This window comes from Macrosteles quadrilineatus, unplaced genomic scaffold (genome assembly GCF_028750875.1).
Source record: "Macrosteles quadrilineatus isolate MER2022 unplaced genomic scaffold, UCM_ALF_1.0 Scaffold_8__2_contigs__length_117827958, whole genome shotgun sequence".
In the NCBI taxonomy this organism is placed as follows: domain Eukaryota; kingdom Metazoa; phylum Arthropoda; class Insecta; order Hemiptera; family Cicadellidae; genus Macrosteles; species Macrosteles quadrilineatus.
The window spans coordinates 7495678-7516009 of NW_026542601.1; the positions used below are offsets into that span (position 1 = coordinate 7495678).

At 36.1% G+C, this 20332-nt stretch overlaps 1 pseudogene; it reads right to left on the bottom strand.

Moving 5' to 3' along the window:
• LOC128999539 (WD repeat domain phosphoinositide-interacting protein 2-like) overlaps positions 1–20332 on the bottom strand; it is an 86314-nt pseudogene that overhangs the window by 9802 nt on the left and 56180 nt on the right.

Consider the following 20332-nt stretch of genomic DNA (forward strand, 5'->3'; position numbering starts at 1 on the left):
TGAAACTTGGTATGTATGTTAAGGTAGGAGAGACGCATGTTATAAACAAAGATTCATCTCGATTCACCCTAAAATTTCAAAATTTAACACTTAACTACAATATAATATATACTTTACTACACCACAATATTTACGTATCACCATAAATCTTTAACAAAATAAAACGTTAACATTTTTACAATCCAAAGTAAATCAATATAATATTTCTTTTTTGAAAAATATATTTAAAAAAAGGCGATGGTAAAATAACGACAGGCGAGTTTCGATCTGGGTGTTTCAGGTTTGAATCTAGGAGGATTTAACATTAATTAACATTAATGTTTAATCCTCCTAGGTTTGAACTGATTGAGAGGAATAAATGAAACCGAAGGGGGGAGGTAGCAACAAGTTCACTAGTATTTACTAGTGTCCAATTACAATTTGATGGATTTAACCAAAACCTTTTCTATTTCACTTATTTTCAGCTGTTAAATTTCAAACGATACGTTTTAGCGACTTATCATCATCATCGTTTGAGTTTGGGTTTGCGGCAATGTATTTTTATGAATAAAACCTTTAATTTGATACCAAACTTGACCTCTGCTGCTATTAATTGACTGTATGCACTATTAATTAACAGCTGTGTCTAAGGATTATGTCGGCCTTAGTCACAAACAGGACAACAAGATCGCTCCACTCATCCCACACTCATCTCCATTCATAGCCTACTTGGCTTAAAATGCATACATTTGTATGGTCGCCATTTCAAAGCAACATGGCTACATTATCGATCATAGATATAATAACCATTATGAATTAGCATTATTCGGTGTAGAGTTTGAGACCATTGTCTTTAAATTTCAACACAAAAAAAGTTTTGTTAATAAATAGTTAAGTTTGTTCGTATTTTTCCGCCTACAGCCCACTCATCACACACTCATCTCCATTCATACTTGGCTTAAAATGCATACATTTGTATGGTCGCCATTTCAAAAACAGGTAAAATAGTATTAAAATTATATAAGAATTTTGTCTTAGTCTTTGTGGTCCACCCCCCTTAAGGGATAAAAAAGTGATAATAGCTTAAGACAGTAGATATTTATGGCTATTATTGATATACCAAGTCTCACTACTTTATCTATATTGTTAAAAAAAATATAGCCAATCCAGGACTTTTCAACCATACTGTAACGCCAACACGAAATTTTTCCGTTGAACTCTACCGCATTTCTTAGGCGTTTTTGACCATTCATGTCTCATTAGAAAGAGCGTGTCACGTACATTTGCAAACCAACCTTACGTTTTAAAATCCCTTGGGCTCAGCCCCAGTGGCTCTTAAAGAACCCATGTTATGCCTATGAAGAACATATTGATTTATTTATATAAGGATCAGCTCAATTAATTGCTGTTATGCAATTCAAGGAAATAATGTAGGCTACATTATTAACATGTTACTGATTTTTTTGAAATACTATATTTAGACCCTACTATTTCTATTTGGGTTTGCTGGATAATTTAATCCATTTTACCAAACAATAAAAATTAATTAAGTAATATATTTCATGAGCAAAGGACCTATTGAAGTCCTCATCAACCAAAATAATGCCTACTAAAGCAAATAAAATTGAGACGAACATGTAATGCACGAAATCAGGTGGTTCTTAAGTATGTGAAAAAATGTATCGCTATTCAAAAACAGACGGAAAACTTGTAAACATATTCGTGACAACGGGTGTAACATGTCTACATTATCATTGACAAACGTGGACAACCTTATACGAGTGTGAGTAAGTCCGAAACAACTCTAAAAAACAATAAACAATAAATTGCAAGAACCGTTGCTTATAAGGTCTACTGACGTGTATACTCAATGCTTATATCGAACTGTTATATGTACATCGTGAGTATTTCCATTAGTTGTTCCATTTAGTTGTGTGTCCATTAGTATAATATTTTAGTTGACTCTTTTAAAGTCAGCGGAAATTGTGACTGTTATTACCCTTGAAATAATGTTTGTGTAGTACTTTGCAATCCTACCAATGCTTATAGAATCATACGATTACAATTTTCTGGTTAGAATACGTCGCATAGAGTGGTGACTACTGTATCTTTTTGGTTTGCTTGTAAAACAGGATCAACAGAGATTTTCCATCGACTTAAACAATACGATACTCCCAAATTGTTCTTTGCAATAACAAAATATCACACAGTTTGATGAATATTTGTGTGTAAACTGTAAACCACATACAGTACACCTGTATTCTATCTATTTTACCTTTTATTTTCCCAAGACTTTATAGAAAATCACGCATTACGTAATCAGTGAAGAAAGGCTGTATCCCACGTGTTTTATAGGTTAAGAAGACAAGGACGATCCTAGACATATATTTGGGGGGGGGGGGGGTCACCGGGGGCCTGGGGGTATGGAATACCCCCCAAAAAGGAGGGGGGTCCTGGGGTTTCCCCCGGGAAAAATATATAAATAAATAAATATAGGCTATAAGTTAAAGGGTGATCAACTCAAGGAGGCCACCATTGGGATATCGGAAACGTTAACAATTAGAGAAAACTTAAAATGGGGGACATTCCTTTATTTTTGTGGTAGTTAAAAATATGATTTTAACACCCTATATTTTATCATGTTTTCGGATAGAATAGGCAATTTAAAAACTTTTTTATCCTTGACATTTTTTCGATAAATCCACTCGTTTAGGAGTTACAGCATATGGAAAAATTACTTCCGGTGTACATTTTACATCATGTAGCTCCTAAACAAGTAAGTTTATAGCAAAAATGCGACGAGTAAAAAAGTCTTACAATTGCATCCACATTCCAAAAAGACCATAAAATTCATTAAAAATATGAATTATATTATTTAAAAAATGGCGGCAAACTTGAAAAGTGGAAAACTTGTTGTTTTTTAGTCTTTAAGGAATGTAGATGCAATTCTAAGACCAATTTACTTTTTGCAATTTTGCTCTAAACTTACTCGTTTAGGAGCTACATGATGTAAAATGTACACCGGAAGTCATTTTTCCATAGGCTGTACTCCTAAACGAGTGGGTTTATCGAAAAAATGTCAAGGCTAAAAAAGTTTTTAAATTGCATATTCTATCCAAAAACATGATAAAAAAACTAAAATCATATTTTTAACTGCCACAAAAAATAAAGGAATGTCCCCCATTTAAAGTTTTCTCTAATTCTTACCGTTTCCGATTTCCCAATGGTGGCCTCCTTGAGTTGATCACCCTGTATATATGAATTTGAACGGATGGTGTTTTTGGCCTCTAGGGACCTCAAAACGAAAATTTAATCGGTCCCGGGTCCAGGTGTTACCATAAGTAGGCCTACTACGGTAATAGCTTATTCCCTATATGGGAAATTCGCCAAAAACCTAATACAGTCTAACCTTGATATAACGAACCTCGATACAACAAATTCCTTGATATAACAAATTTTTTTAAATCCCCTAGAACTCTCAATAAGACACAATGTATATTTTACCTCTACATAACAAACAAACCACAACAATGACCTTGATTTAACGAATTTTTCGTGATTTCGGCTAAAATAAGACACCTCAATATAGCGAATTTATCATTGTAAGAACCTCTACATTGCGAATTTCACCTCTGCATAACGAATTGTCTACGTCTTTCCCTCGATATAACAAATCCCCCACCCCATTATTGTTTTTGAAAAATCTGTTTCTTTATCAAATGAAATGGAAAGGTGACGTCATCGCTTGCGCTAACATTCGTCTGCTCCGTTTTACACATCTCTATCTGCTGTCGCTGCGCGCGCTATGTTGCAACTGAGAACTGATTTCATTCACTGAGGACTGATGACGACGTAAAGCCCGCTACACACGGTCAGTTCGGTGTGTCAGTTTGGTGTGTTCACATCGGACTGACACACCAAACTGATCGTGTGTACGCCGAATTGATGTGAGCTCACATTAAAAAACTGAACTGATGGACTGATGAAAATTCATCATTTTGGTGTGACACACCGAACTGATGTCAGTCCGAAGTGAGCGTGTGTACCGCCGCGTCAGTTCAGTTAGTCAAATTTTGGTATTTGAGCATACGCAGCGTCATTATATAACCTATACCATGGATAAAACATACTTCCTTAGTAGAATTCTCATACTTAAGGATAAGCTGAAGAAAATTTATTTGTTAGCTGTGTCCGGTGTACTGTAGATGTCATTTTTTGTTTACAGTTTGTTTATTAAGTCATAATTCATATGAAGGTTATCACAATTTACCACAAATAATAACTTTAGTAATCATATTATTCTTTAAGGTATTGTGAGAAAGGTGTAAGAGATCCATCTCATCACCAACAAATCTGTTGTGTGTAGGAAAATAAACATTTTTATGAAAATACATACGAACGAGTACGACTTCCCAGGAAGGGAAGCGTACCTGGGAGGATTACACCCCCAGGTAGCACGTTGAACTGACACACCGAACTGACCGTGTGGATGCAAATGCTGCGTTCAGTTAGAAGTGACAGTTAGAAATGATCACACCAAACTGACATACCGAACTGACCGTGTGTGGGCTTAATGTTTAGTAAGCTGTGATTGGGCGATAAGTAACTATGGTGAATTGTACAATTTTTGGATAAAGAGAAACCTAAGAAAGAATATAAAAACAAAACTAAAGAGAAAGAATAGCAACATTGTTATTTTAACATTCCTTTTTTCGAGTGTTTTTATTATCTTTAAGTTGGCTATTGATTATACACTTTTATAATGACTTATCTAATAATTTACTGTATTGTTTTGAATACGATTTGTTTCAACTAGCAACACCAATGATATAGTTAATGATTATTATTGACATGCCTCTGTTGTGATAAATCAGTACTGTACTGTAAGTAGCCTACCGGCCTATCGCGAGCAGTAGCTTACAAAACTTTCTACATACTACTGTTTAATTTTATTCTTTACATCGTTTATGACTACGCAATACATTGTTTGGCTAGGTTTTAGGAGGGTTAGAACAAACTGTGATTTTAAACTTACAGTTTTTAACCTGTACCAAGGTCAATGCCATTGTCATGATTGCGCAATATTCAAGATCCCTCCCCTTTATTATGCCGGATAATTTAGGTTCTACTGTACAATGTAAACACTGCACTGTAAAGTATTGTAGCCTATATGCTACTTTAATTGTGTTTTAATTATGACTTAGGCTGTGGTTTCCTAGACGCGTAATAGATGCGCAGCGGTTTAGATGCGCTGCGGCTTTTGTCCAGGTCCCAAAACGCAGCTGCCATGAGTGGTTTCCTAGACTGCGTACAATACACGTGGTTGGTGCGTAACATAAGTTCACGGGAGAGATTACTAGTGGCTACTACGATGTTATACGATGATTTATATAATGAAATGTATACTTTGGTATTAAAAGTTTCGAAGAAGCGTAAGCAGTGAAAAGTACATGATTAGGAACTGTAGGCCTACGTGGCCCTCGCGGAAGTTTTAACCGTAGTATTAAAGCAAACATGTCAATTTAAAATGCAAACAATAAATTTTAATTTAACCTCTTCAACTTTGCTTTTACCGTCATTATATTTAGGCCTACCTATTCGGAATTTACCGAAATGACGAAATGGTATATTATTTACGAGTATAACTGCAATAAGCATTTCATACTTATACGCCAACGCCGTAAGAAGGACGGGTACTCTGCTAGTAATTAATATAGGATTATTACTAAGATGTTCAGGGGTTCTTAAAATAATTATGGGGGCTCTTATATTTGGGAGTTGGTGTTGTGCTGGCTTGAAAAGAATATTTGTCAACATTAGGTTTATTTTCAAATTACAAATATGTAAGGACAAACTAATTGTAGGGAACATTTAATAAGGGAATTAAATATTAAAATTACACATTATGGGGAAATTAACACTACCTAACGAATGATATGAAATGTAATACTAAAAAAATTTTAATTGCATGAACAACGTACTTCCATAATACGGTATGACATTTCAAGAGACAAATTCAATCGATTTTTCGTTGTTGTTGGGGAATTTTACCATCTGGACAACATTTACTTCCGAATCCATTGCACAAGACATGTCTAAAACGCAGCGCAACTCAGATTTGACTGCTCTGAGAGCAGTCAGTGAAATACGCAGCTATTGGTGCGCGCGTATTAGATGCGCGCGCATTAGATACGCAGCCTTGGAAACCGCTTACACGAAACTCCATAAGACAAGTGTGCTGCGTATTAGATGCGCACACGCAGCGCATCTAATACGCGTCTAGGAAACCACAGCCTAATCCCGGTCTATATTGACCGACGCTTGTTCTGAACCTCGACTTAGCGAAATTCCTGCAAACATAACCTCTATATAACGAACCTCGTTTTAACGAAATCCTTGATATAACGAATATTCAGTTCGGTCCCTTCAGATTCGTTATACTGAGGTTGGACTGTAGTTATATAGAACAATATTACATTCAACCAGCTGTTAGTTAAAACAAATTATATGGGACTAAAACAAATCAATGAGAACAAAGATTCCTTTAAAAAATCATTTGAACATCCTACTATTTTACTATGCATATTTAATTAATCTGCCATCCTCATACCTAAGAATTAAATTTATCAATGGTCAGCATTACACATAGTATAAATAGGTCAACTCTAAATATGTCTTTAAATTTGTTTCCAAATGCTGAATTTGTGTCACAAATGCTGAATGTTTACAGCTGTTATGTTAAGCAAATTATATTGTACTAAAAGCTAGCTTAAGAAGGTTAGCGTTGGCTGCTAGACTTTTTAAAAATTAAAACTTAATTTCTAAAAAACTGGGACCCTTAATTATAATTATGGCTTTGACATTCCCTAGTTCTCAAAATTATCTTTCTTTCAACACAAAAATAATGAAAATCCGTCGACTGGTTGATTCAGAATGTGAAAAACCCCCATTTACGTTTTAATAATATATATGATAGTTTGGACAGGTTTCAACCCTTCCAAGGCGTAATACATTTACACAGTTGATGTGTAGACTACATTATAACTCATAAAATAGTTCTAAAATTAAATGGGTCTCCTTTTACAAACGTATATAATAACCAGAAATTTTCAGATCGTCCTTGCGTGTATTTCATGCCACAAATTTTGACGAAAGGCTTTTCATTACATAAACTATACCTATTTACAGGGTTGACCAAAAAGTTGGCAAGAAGCATTAATACATAAGCTATGTACCAAATATGATAATTTTAGCTCTATTCTAATTATGACAAAACACGAAGTAACTAAAAGCGAGTTTTGTTGGTGTAGTAAGCGTTGCAGGAGGTCTACTTTACACTGAATCGACGTTCACTTTTATTGCTTTTGATCTTCCGGCACTGTTGACTCAGCGAAACTGAACTTGTATTTTACCGTATTTCGTTATATTAAAACTGCTGTTGCATTAGGTCAAATTCCCAATAAGTCAATTGCTTTAACATAGACCACGTTTTTAGCTCGGACTGTATTATTTGACTTACTGGGACTTTTGATCTACAGACACTGCAAACATTGTAGTTTTTGACCTAGCGGCACAGGTATAAATTATTTGATCTTCCGGGACTGTTGACTTCCAGCAACATTCCCCTTATCCTTAGTTGAAAATGCTGTCACAGTGAAATATTTTAATGTTTTGTGTACTTAGGCCAGTTCAGACTCTTTCCCATTCAAGCCTGCTATCCTCACAAGAAATTCCAAAACTTTACATTATTAGACAAAATTATAATTTCACTTTATCTGGTGATAGAATTTTTAACTAAAGAATGTTTGAGTTTGGAAGGGAGATGTCATGGCATAAAAGTAGGGATGGTCAAGTCTCGAAATTTCGGGAAATTTTAAATCTCGTTACACGAGACGAGATTTCTTTTTGGCCGAGATTTTTACCGAGACGGGAATAAAAAAAAAAAAATTAAAACGCCTGCAGAAAGTCAATGCAATACCCGCAATACAGGAGCGTGTTGTAGTTGCGTTTCCTTTCTGAAGGCGTTCTTATTTAATTAATTCTTTAAATGTAAATATTACTTTAATTATTTTAATAATATTACTTTAATAACATTTGAGAAGTTTTGTAAAGTGTAAGCAGTGTGAGGAATGTTTTATTACTATAAAAAGTCAAAACAAGTAACTATTTTATAAAAATTAATATTGCTTTTATTTTATGATTTATTTTATTTTAGGATAAGTTGAACTTTATCCTAACTGATATCACTATGTTTCCTAATCGTAGGCATTTTTAATAAGTTAGGCGTGATTAATAAAAAAATTTTATGCTGATGTTTTTTTAATAAAAGATTGTAAATATTCTTGCCTATTATCATTATTTTTGTATTTAAACAGTCATCTAACAATGTTACAAAATCAGGTAAAAATTTTGAACGTGCATTTCCCGTTGTGTATGAGAAGGGAAATCCCGTCTCGATCTCGTCTCGAAATTTTATGAGAAATAAAAAATCTCGTCTCGTCTCGTCTCGAACTAAAAATCCAATCTCGTCCATCCCTACATAAAAGGAATACGGTATATTTTTGTGTTTCTTAAGCCAGAGTGGACCCACTTATGTAGGCCTGAGGTTAGTCTCGGCTAATTTTCCTATAAGGACGGTTGAAGATGTTCTTAACAGTCTCCGAAATTCCAAATACTTTTGCAAACTTGACCTTTATAAAGCGTACTTACATTTAGCAGTAGACAAAGAAAGTAGTGAAATCCAAACTATGTCAACACATAAGGGAACCTTTCTCATGAACCGTCTCAGTTTTGGCATAAAAACCGCTCCCTCAGAATTCAACAGAATTTTGTCACAAATCCTCAATGGACTTAATAAGTGTGAAGCTTATTTCGATGACATAGTCGTCCATGGAGCAACCCAAGCAGAATGTGCTCACAACCTTCGAATGTGTTTAAGAAGACTAACAGAATACGACTTACATCTAAATCGAAAGAAATGTACATTTTTTGAAACAAAGATTGAATACTTAGGACATCTGATTGAGCAAAATAAAATCAGCAAATCTCCCGAGAAGATAAAGGCAGTGATGGAAATGTCAAGACCGCACGACGCTGATGAGGTCAGAAGATTTCTTGGAATGATTACTTATTACTCACGTTTCATTCCAAATCTATCTACGTTGTCCTGTCCCTTAAGGGAGTTGCTCAAGAAGAAACACCGTTTTCAATGGACGACAGAATGTGAATCATCCTTCCAAAAGCTCAAGCAAGAGATTTGCAGTGACAGAGTCCTGATTCCTTATGATCCAAAATTGCCAGTTGTACTTTCTTGCGATGCAAGCCCTGTTGGCATTGCGGGAATACTTAGCCACATCGTAAATGGTCATGAACGCCCTATCGCTTACACATCCAGATCACTAACACCTGCAGAACAAAATTATAATCAACTAGATCGAGAGGCACTTGCTATTATATTTTCTGTTGGAAAGTTTCATAACTACTTGTATGGAAGCCAGTTCACTCTTGTCACAGATAATAAGCCTTTGAGCAGAATCTTTAGTCATGACCACTCTTTGCCGAAAATGACAACAGCTCGATTACTTCGATATGCTTCATTTCTATCTGGATTCAATTATAAGTTGAAAAACAAATCAGGAGATGAAAATGAAAATGCTGATTGTTTATCTCGAGCACCTTTGTCTCAAGACTCAAGATCAACTGATATGAAGATAAATGAAGAAGTTCACCTTCTGTATGCTGAGTCACTTTTCCAAATTTCTTCAACTGCTATCACGAATCAGACCATTGCAAGTGCAACATTAAACGATTCTCATCTCAAATCTCTTATGAAAACTCTACAAACAAGCAACGAAGACACACCCTACACCCTTCTTGATGGAATTCTCTTTTGGCAAGATCGAGTTGTCATTCCACAGAGCCTTAAAAATTCAATTTTGAGAGAACTGCACACAACACATATCGGTATAACAAAAATGAAACAACTTGCAAGGCGGTATGTGTACTGGGAAGGGATGAACCATGACATAGAAGACCTAGTTAGATCTTGTGAAATCTGTGCTAAGCTCCGTAACAACCCCCCGAAGGTGATAGTACACCCGTGGGATCAGCCTCACTCCAATTGGGAACGTCTACATATAGACTATGCAGGTCCTTTCGAGGGTCATCATTTTCTAGTTGCCATTGATGCCAAGTCAAAATGGGCAGAGGTCCTAGTCATGAGACATTCTCCTACAACTGAAACAACAATACACACACTTCAAGAAATATTTTCATTCCATGGCTACCCCAATTCATTGGTCACCGATAATGCATCAATTTTCACAAGCGATGTATTCAAAGCCTTCTGTATTGATCATGGTATTACCCAAAAATTTATTGCCCCAGGCCATCCAGCTACAAATGGATTAGCCGAAAGAAATGTTCAAACTGTGAAGAAACGTTTAAAATCAATGGCAAGTGAAAAGGGCACCATGCCAGAAAAGGTCAGGAAAATGCTTTTACGCTACAGAGCCACACCACTTGCATGTGGGAAAAGCCCAGCAGAACTTTATTTGCACGGAAGATTAAGAATAGAGCTGGATGCCATATTTCCTATTCCAAAGAAGATAAATAAAGAAAAAGAAGTTAGGCAGACAAAACATGTAAGATCGATGAGAGTAGGAGATAGAGCCCAAGTTCGCCTTTACTCTGGAAATGCCGAAATCTGGGAATTTGGAACCATCCAATCCAAACTGGGCTATCGACATTACATGGTAAAGCTTGACTCTGGACGCTTAATCAAAAGGCACATCAATCAACTCATAAGAACAAGTGTACCGCCTAAAACGACAAATCAACGGGAAGAAGATAATCAAAGACGCTCCACTAACCAACAGTCAGAAGATATCCAAAGACGTACTGTTAGGTTCAATATTCCAGGGATACCAGCATTACAACGCTCTACAAACAGTGGTTCAACCATTGTCGGTCGTACGCTACAACGGCGTTCCACGACTGGTCAAATACCAGTAGTGGAGGCTCAACATCCTGAATGTGGCATCCATTTTCCTGATGAAGTCAGAATTCAAGATCAATCACCTCGACGTTCCTCGACTGGCCAAATACCGGTAGTGGAGGCTCAGCATCCTGAATGTGACATCCAGATTCCCGATGAAGTTGAGTCACCTCAGTTACGTAGGTCAACACGTGTTCGACAACCGCCAAGTTACCTTGAGGCTTATGTGTGAGCTCAAAACTTATGTGGGGAAGATTGTTATAATTTCTAATAGACTGCATTTGAATTACCAGCTGATCATATGATCTTTATTCTTATTGATTACTATTGTTTATGTTTAGTTTCTATTCTATGTTAATGGAATAATACACTTTTTTATCTGATTTATCTTTTATTATGTTATAAAGAGCATAACAAAAGTCCTTATAGTTTACAACAAGTAGACCATTTTGCTTGGTCAGTTATGTAAAGGTTGGTTTCAGCCAATGACATTAATCAGTAGACCTTAATTGACAGCAGTACAATTTGTATGAGGCTCAATATAAATACATTTATTTTCATTATAAATTTGGTTTCAACTTTAAATGGAAAGTCTGGATCTATTGGCATACTGACAGTAAATATGTTTCCATAGAAACTATTTATTTAATTCATTCACTGGCACAGTAAATGAATGCAAGATCAAATTTTTCTCCCAGTCAAAATTATTTTGAGGAAGAATACAGATTCAAGAAAGTTAAGTCTATTTGCTCCATTCCAGAGACAACGTAGAGCAGGTCTATAAAATGAAGCCTCAGTGAAAACTTGGCAGAATTCTCCCTTTCTTGTCACTATTGCTACATAAGAACTAGCAGAGGATAACTATGGTAAGCAACCAAGTAGCAACTCCTGGGGAAAATGGGAGGTTATAGAACTACACGGAGACCTGATGTATTGCTTCAGTAAGACAAAAATTATCCACATAGTTGAATGGATTGTTTAAAGTAAAGTGCCAAAGGATTTGCCGTGGAACATTTTTGAGAAACATTATGAAATGTAGGAGATGAATGCAACATGGACGAGGGGATTGAATTTTTTAAGAAAATGGATGAGGAGGACACTGAAAAGTTCTGCAACAACACTGTGAGCCGAATGAAGACAAGTCCTGAAGAGGATTAAACTACAGTATGATTTAGAACCAACTTGTTAGTGTTAACACATTCGCTGCGGATGACGCACTTGTGAGTCATCCGTGCGCCGCCCTATACGACGCGCCTTGCGGATGACGCACAAGTGCGTTTCGCGCCATTTTGTAATTTGCCGCCATTTTGTAATTTGCCGCCATTTCGTGCGCTTTATACTTTTGTTTTTGTTTTGACTTGTGTATTACTCCAGTTTCCAGTTACGCACTTGACTTTTGTTGCAGTCCGTTTTTGTTTATGTCTATTGGTTAGTGAACCACGTGCACGCAAACATGGACTATTCGGAAGAGTTGGTTGACGATCCGGGTGTGCCCTCCCCTTGTAGTTCCCGTGATGTGACTGTTAGCTCTAATATGACAGTTAGTGAAATTGACCTCTTTAGTGACCAAACAGACAGTAGTGAGGAATACACGAGTGACGAAGAGTACCAGCCTAGTGACGACGGCAGTGAATCAAGTATCGGTGAGTCATTAGTAGACGAATTGGAAGACAATTTTGATTACGATGATTACGATTTAGCTTGGGATGAGGACCCAAACTCCATGAAAACATTTATTTTTTCATCTCCAGTAGGCTTAAGAGTTCCAATCCCTGGGGAAAATAAACCAGCGGACTTTTTTCAGTTGTTATTTGATGATGTTCTGCTTGAGTCGATCGTTAAAGAAACTAACAGTTATGCCGAAGAATTGTTTCTATCCAAAGATCACTCTGAGAAATCACGCATAAGTTCATGGAAAAATTTAACTTTGAATGAATTTAAAGTTTTTCTCGGACTCCTATTGCACATGGGTCACATTAAGTTGCCTAAGATCCAGGATTACTGGAAGAAAGACAAACTTTTCAAAACCTGTTTTGGTGAGTACATGGCACGAGATCGCTTCCTTTTGATATTACGTTGTCTGCATTTTGTAAGAGCAGACGCAACAAGCACTGACCGTTTGCATAAGATTAGGTCAATTGTTGATTATTTCAATAACAAAATGATTAACATTTATAATGCTGGGAAGGAGCTGTCACTGGACGAAGCAATGGTCCTATGGAGAGGTCGGCTAGCCTTTAAACAATACATCAAGGGCAAACGCCATAAATATGGCATAAAACTCTACGTTTTGACTGAACCTAACGGGCTGATTCTAAAGTTTGCAGTCTATGCTGGAGCCTTAGATCAACTGGCTGGTGAAGGACATGCTAGTAAGGTAGTAATGTACTTGATGCGTGAAAAGCTGGGAAGAGCCCATTCAATCTATATGGATAATTTTTACAATAGTATAGAATTGGCTACCGAGCTTCTTGAGGAAAAAACATACACCACTGGTACTCTTCGAGCTGATCGCAAGAAAAACCCTAAGACGGTTGTAAATGCAAAAGTAAAGAAAGGAGAATCAGTTGAGAAGTACTATAAGGGTGTAATGTGTGGTAAATGGAGAGATAAGAGAACTGTTCTGTATCTCTCAACTCAGTATTATAATGAGATGGGTACAGCAACTAACAAAAGGGGTCAGGAGAAACTAAAACCCTACCCTATTATAAAATACAATGAATATATGAAAGGTGTAGATCGTCAAGATCAATTTTTAAGCTATTATCCATGCGAAAGAAAAACCCTTAGATGGTACAAGAAGTTGTTCGTCCACATTCTTCAGATGTCCGTACTGAACGCCTTTTTCCTGTTCAACAAACATACCTTCGGTAAGAAGCTGCCGCTGTTGGAATTCCGCTTAGAAGTAATTAGACACCTGTTATCACCAGTGGACATCCAGAACCAACGACCGAGAAAAGTGGCGACAGACCATCTGCCAACGAAAAACCCAGTGGGGCGGAACAACAAGACATTGCGGCGGCGATGTGTCATCTGCTACACCAAAGGTATACGCAAAGACTCAGTGTACCAGTGTGAGGGTTGTGCTGAAAAACCAGCTTTGTGCCTCGGCGACTGTTTCAAGGAATATCATGGCTAAACATGACCTGACCACAGGGAGTTCTTCAGATTCAAACAAGAGACTTGATGGATTGGATGGAGATTCAAGATGGACTTGTATATAATATTGTATTTTTTGGTCATAAATATGTTATAAATTGTGTGAAATAAATTTTGTATTTAATAAATAATACAATGTCTTACTATTACTAAACAAACACATACAAAACAGCTGAACGCACATGTGCGTCATTCGCATTTTGGCTGTTATTTGATGTAATGTGCTAATGACGCACATGTGCGTCATTAATTTTTTTTTTGTAAAAAATTGCAAAAATTACTTTTTTTATACTTTTAACTATAAATGAACTTATAAAAATGTATTAATAAGTTATTTACGAAAAATAATTTTTAGCACCCCACATACAGCCATTATTATAGTATAATATTATTAGCAGCGAACGTGTTAAGCATGTCATGTATCTTAGTATTAAATATCTTTTGTACCTAGTGTTAGTATTTTATGTATCTGGTAATAAATTATCCGTGCGCTTTCCTACTTCAGCGTATACGGAGCGTCCCCTGGGTGGCGGATAGGGGGAAGGTCGGTGGATCTGCTTGTCAGATCTACCGGCTAGGTCCGATGGACCCGCTGACCAGAAGTAGGTCCTCCATTCATATTGGGGGTTGAGGCGATGGGCTAACCACCCTCCCTTGTAAAACAACCCTGGTTACATATGGCCTACGGAATGCCTCGTACAGGATCGATAACATTGGACAATGACCTAAGCTGGGTCATAAGGACTTGAGATTTGGAGCTAGACTGTTTGCTCCTAATCAAACGTCTACACTCCTTTTTTTTAGTATTAAAAATTTTAAATCTTTATCAATTTTGTTTGTATCAAATTGTTGCTTTGTTTGATTGAAAAATGTGGAGGGGCCTTAAAAAAAAGTCTAGAAAAGGAAATAAAATTAAAAATGTCTTTATTTAAGAGGCGAAGTTAGGACTAGCAAGTCCTCTCTACCACTTAACCTCTAAAACATAAATAAACTATCCACTTTATAAATAAAATTAAATAATCTAAGGTATCATATTGTAAAAATGTTGAAATTAAATTTAAACCCAAAAAGTCCATTCACACAAGCCGCCAACAACCCGCCAACAACCCGCCACACCAGCGCCAGAGACTCATTCATGCCCGCTACTCATACAAGGAACAGATTGAATAGAATAGATTGAATGTTTAAAAGCTAGAAAACATTCTGGAATCATTTAGCTTTAACCAACTAAAAGAATAACACTATAAAACATTGCAAAATTCACTCACTGAGGCTCATCTAGTCGGAAGATGTGCACAGTCTCTGTGTTGCTCGACGCTGTGAGAAACTGTGAATCGGTAGAGAAGAGAAGGTTGGCAATCCTGACGCAGCGTTTCAAGCCTCGTCGAAACTCAAACAGCCGAGTGCCGTCGGCCACGTTGAACACTCGGATGACCGTTCCCTTCTCACTGGCCGTTGCCAGCCTTGCGCCGCTCGATGTGAAGGCCAACGCGGCCAGGGGAGAGTTGTGCGCGGGGATCATGATCTTGGCACGCTATTAGACCAAAACATTAAATTAACATACAATATTATTGTCTAGTAGTAAGTATCATTTCTCGTTAGTCAAGATTTGCTGATAGGTTAAGTTGTGAATGTAAAATATAATTACCTGAGATAACAAGATAAAAAAGTTAACAGTTTTTAACTTAAGTTAAAAAAGTCCTTTATCTTATAGTTAAATCAATTACAGTAGAACCTCGATAACAAGTCACCCTTGATGACAAGGGTCATTTTTAAATCCCCTTGTAATTAGTTTACCCCTAATCAAATGTTATTGAAAACCTCGATAGTAAGTCAACCTTGATAACAAGTCTTATTTGATAATCCCTATGAGAGTCTTGTTATCAAGGTTCTACTGTAGTTAACAAATCACAGTTTTATTCACATTGTTTAATTTTGTGTAGTTACGTCTTTCTCTGTCAATGATTAGCTACAATGTATATAAGCTTGTTACAAGGAATTTTGGTATTATGAATGATATTGAAGACAGTGTAATCTTGTGGAATGAGAGATTGTAAAGCCAGTTAAATGTGGATGGAGCTAATGAGATAGAGGGTTGAGAATAGTAAGGAGAATAGGAGACAATAGTGATCGGAAGAGACCAAGAGTCGCTCAAATAAGTGGAGCGGTATATGAGGTTGAGAACGGAGTTATCAAGTGACATGAGGAAAAGGTAGGAGATCAAGGATACACTGGGAAAAAGTCTTTACGGGCTTTACAATAGGATTGGGACGGTCAACTTGTTAGTTAGTTCATCTACTCACCAGGTGGCTACAGTCGAAGATCTGCACCTCGCCAATGGTGCTGCTACCTGGATACGCGAGGTAGCAGTTCTCACTACTGACCGAGAGAGCACACAGCCCAGACACGTTGGGTGGTGTATCTCGTATGGTGTGCAGTACCTTCATGTCTCGTATGTTGTGTATGTACAAAGCCTCTTCCAGGCATACCACCAGTCTCTGTCGGCAAAATATCCATGTAATAGTGAAAATTATTTAGTAAACCATCATGGAAAATCAAGGTGAATTATGTACTAGTACTAGTAAAAATAGAGAATACATGTAATGACAAATTAATGTATTTGTTGATTCTTGGATCCATCCAAACTTAGGTCAGTCTTCATATTAGAATAGGAATAAGTTCAGTGTAAATTGTAGTGAACATTCATTCACTAGGTTAACTAAAATAATGCTGAGTATGAATCTTTTCCTTCTTAAATGGAGAAACATTATCATGATACCTTTGATAGTAGCTCATTCTCTACGAGGGGAATTTTCTGATATTCCCATATATGGAAATTTTGCTGATATTCCCCACATGGTGAACTCACTAAAATTAAAGTTTTAACACAAAAATGCAAACTCACAATCCGGTTTAGCTTGACGGACAGGATAGTGTTGCTGTAGCTGTAGTTGCATATCTCTGTTCCCCGCTTGAAGTGGCAAACCTTGAGTTTCCGAGGGGAGCTGAGACTGACAACGGCGACCAGACTCGAGCTGAACAGCCTCTCCACAATACAGCAGTCCTGCGTGTCTGCGGAAACTTTGGGTTAGGTTAGGTTATGGCTACAGACTTAAAATACCGTGTTAAAATACCGACTGGTCTTTCATACAATGATTCCTGGTTTACACCATTCCAACAATAAATTCACAAATAAGAAAGAACTACATTACATTACTGACTATAATATTGTGGTATAATTACCTCGTCAAGTAATCCAAATGATGTGTTAGGCTAAAAACCTACATGTTTCGCCGTTAATACGGCATCGTCAGGGTACAAACACAGTAAGACATTGCTGTCACACGCATACAATAAATAAATAACACGAAACGAATTACGAACATAACATTTAGATAGGCCTATCACACGACGCGGACGGTTCCGGCGCAGGCATTGCATTACATTAATTATTTATATTAATTAATAGTAGAAATAAGTCTTATTTCAGCTAGATATCCTTTATTCAGTTGGATTTAAAAGTTTTTAATCGTTATAGCCTACACACTTAGAATTTAGAATATTGAGCACAATAATAATTGTCATTAGCATAGGTATCTAAATAGACATTCAATCTAAATGGACAATAGCCAATTTTTTTAAAGAGCTTAGTTAAGTTAAATGAGCACCTAAAAGTCAATGTAGTGAAAGATCACTTGCAATTTTTATTTTATCCACCTAATACATAGTATAAAAATATAGCAAAGGGTTAGGTTGGAATTATCGAGTTTCAGTTTTGGGTAGATATATCTGTTTTGGATTCCTCTGAACCTGAACCCAAAAAAGTGGTTTTCCAAAATAATGTATGTGTGTCTGGAAGTGTACAGAACTAGAGACCACTCCTGTGATCCAATTTAGATTCAATTTGTATATAAGTAGTAACTACTAATCTATAGTATCTCCAAGTTTTTTTTATTTTTTTTTTTTTATTTTGATTTGAAAAAAAATTATTTTAAAAAACAGCTCAAACCAATAAACCATTTTGATTAGAGTTTAGCATGATATATTCCTTTTAAATCCAAACAAAATGGTAAGGCCCCCATTGCTCTAAAAATTACGGTTAGTAAGTAATTGCAACTTTTGTGATTTTCCCATAAAATATCATAACTACTCCCACCGCTTACACAGCACTATAGAAAAATTATTGAAACTGTACAAGTATTATATATATTTTCACTTATATTACACAGTGCTTCCAAGAATCAGTGTATATTTCAAAAATATAAGAAATACATAATGTTGTTTGTCAATAACTCAATAAACAAGTCATGTGCCGGAGCATTTTTTACAAGTTGTTTTTGTTTCTCTTCATTACAAACCTGATTTAGCACAAAGAGATAGTATTACAAATCTTTAGAAAGACCAAAGTTGTGACAGATAGAGAGTTCACTTGAGATGACCTCAGAGCTATCTAGTGACTCAGTTAGCAAACAGCATCAGGCAACGCAGAGTAAAGTTTAACTCCACTAACACTCTTAAGTGACGTAATAATCAAAAGACTAACTACCTTTCTTAAATGTTAAGTATACAGAATTTATCCTATTTATTTTTACATGATGTGCAATATTTTTTTTTATTTGTATACACAGAGCGTAATTTGAGGGATAGCACAATAACATTATGAGGCATCTCTCAAAAAATATTTTGTTTAAGATTTTAATCTTCTATAGAGAAAAGTATAATTTCAAACAAGAATAAGGTTGTGTATTGTTTTACTATTGATTAAATAATGGTTTAAAGTTCCCATCGGGAACAAAACTGCAGTAGCCTATATTTGGACTACAAAGGATCACTTGACAGTATAAGGTATTTAAACCATTATTTATTACTACCAGTGATCCGGAGGCTAACAACATGAAGATACTATTTATTATTGACCCAATATAACAATTGTCTATGAAGGAGGAGGGAAGTAGGTTCCACAAGGACAAAAACATATGAAAAATCTCAAGCCTGTAAGGGATAGAGGATAAAACGTTAAGACATAACATAGTTTCCAGTACATTTCAGTTCTAGTAAATCACTGTTCATACAAATTCGGTCGTACTCCCAGTTCAGTGTCTGATATTTATTTTATTTCCAGTTATTTTAGGTCAAACAGAGTTGATCTTTTCAAGGAATGTATGACAAATAAAACTATAATCTCCAAAGTTGAGAACCTCAATAGGAGCTCAATTTCAAGGGTGCAGTCTCTATCGCCATTGTTTACTCAACTCCTACAACGTGATAAGATACATTCTGATGATGGAATTACCATTTTAAAAACAAATTAAATTCCTTACATTCAACTGATTCGAGTTGTTTGTAAATTATAGTTATTAGTAATCTCTAATATCTCACCATCTTCGTAGATCTGCTCGAGAGAGTCCACGGAGCTCAGAGAGAAGATTCGGTAACCTGTCTTTGTGCCCACTGAGAGTGATCTGAAACAACAGCGGTGTATTAGTTTCATTGAACTTTTCTTGAAGACAGAGTTGGAATCATTTTTGGGTCAAGGTTTACCTAATGGCTAGCCAAAAGATTGTTTTACACCTATACAATTTGATTTAGAATGTTAGGTATATGCTTTTGGTATAATCTTTGATATTACTGTGGAGTAAATCATTCAATTCATGTGCTATAAGTTCGCATTCTTACAGTATTAAAGAACTTAATTGACGACTAGTTAACATTTGTTAGAAATATATTACATTTTATACTTGGCGGAATCGTTGATTTTCCCTCACATCGGCTACTATGATAAAAGTAATTGTCATCACATAGGGGATGACACCATCTAGCATAGTAGGGGTAGTCAGGGAAGTGAAGAGCACAGAAGTGGTTTCAGAGCTGAACTTTTCTAACTTCCTTGGCTGTGACTGGACAGACTACCCTCATAAGACTCTTAGGGGTTCCGAGGTTTGATTAAGTAGATAAAATAATACAAGACTGAAGTAAACCTTAGAAATCAACCCTAGATTTACACCCAGAATGTTGAGTGCTTTTAAAAAGTGCACGCTACTTCCAAATGTTTTCCAAGTTTATCTTAAAGAAAATGTGTATAACCCATATCACTCACCCAAATTGCAAAGATGTACTGACTATTTGAAACACAAAGGCCTAGTTTACATGAGCAATCACTTAATTTGAAAATGTTAAGCTAGTTTTTGCGATGTTAAA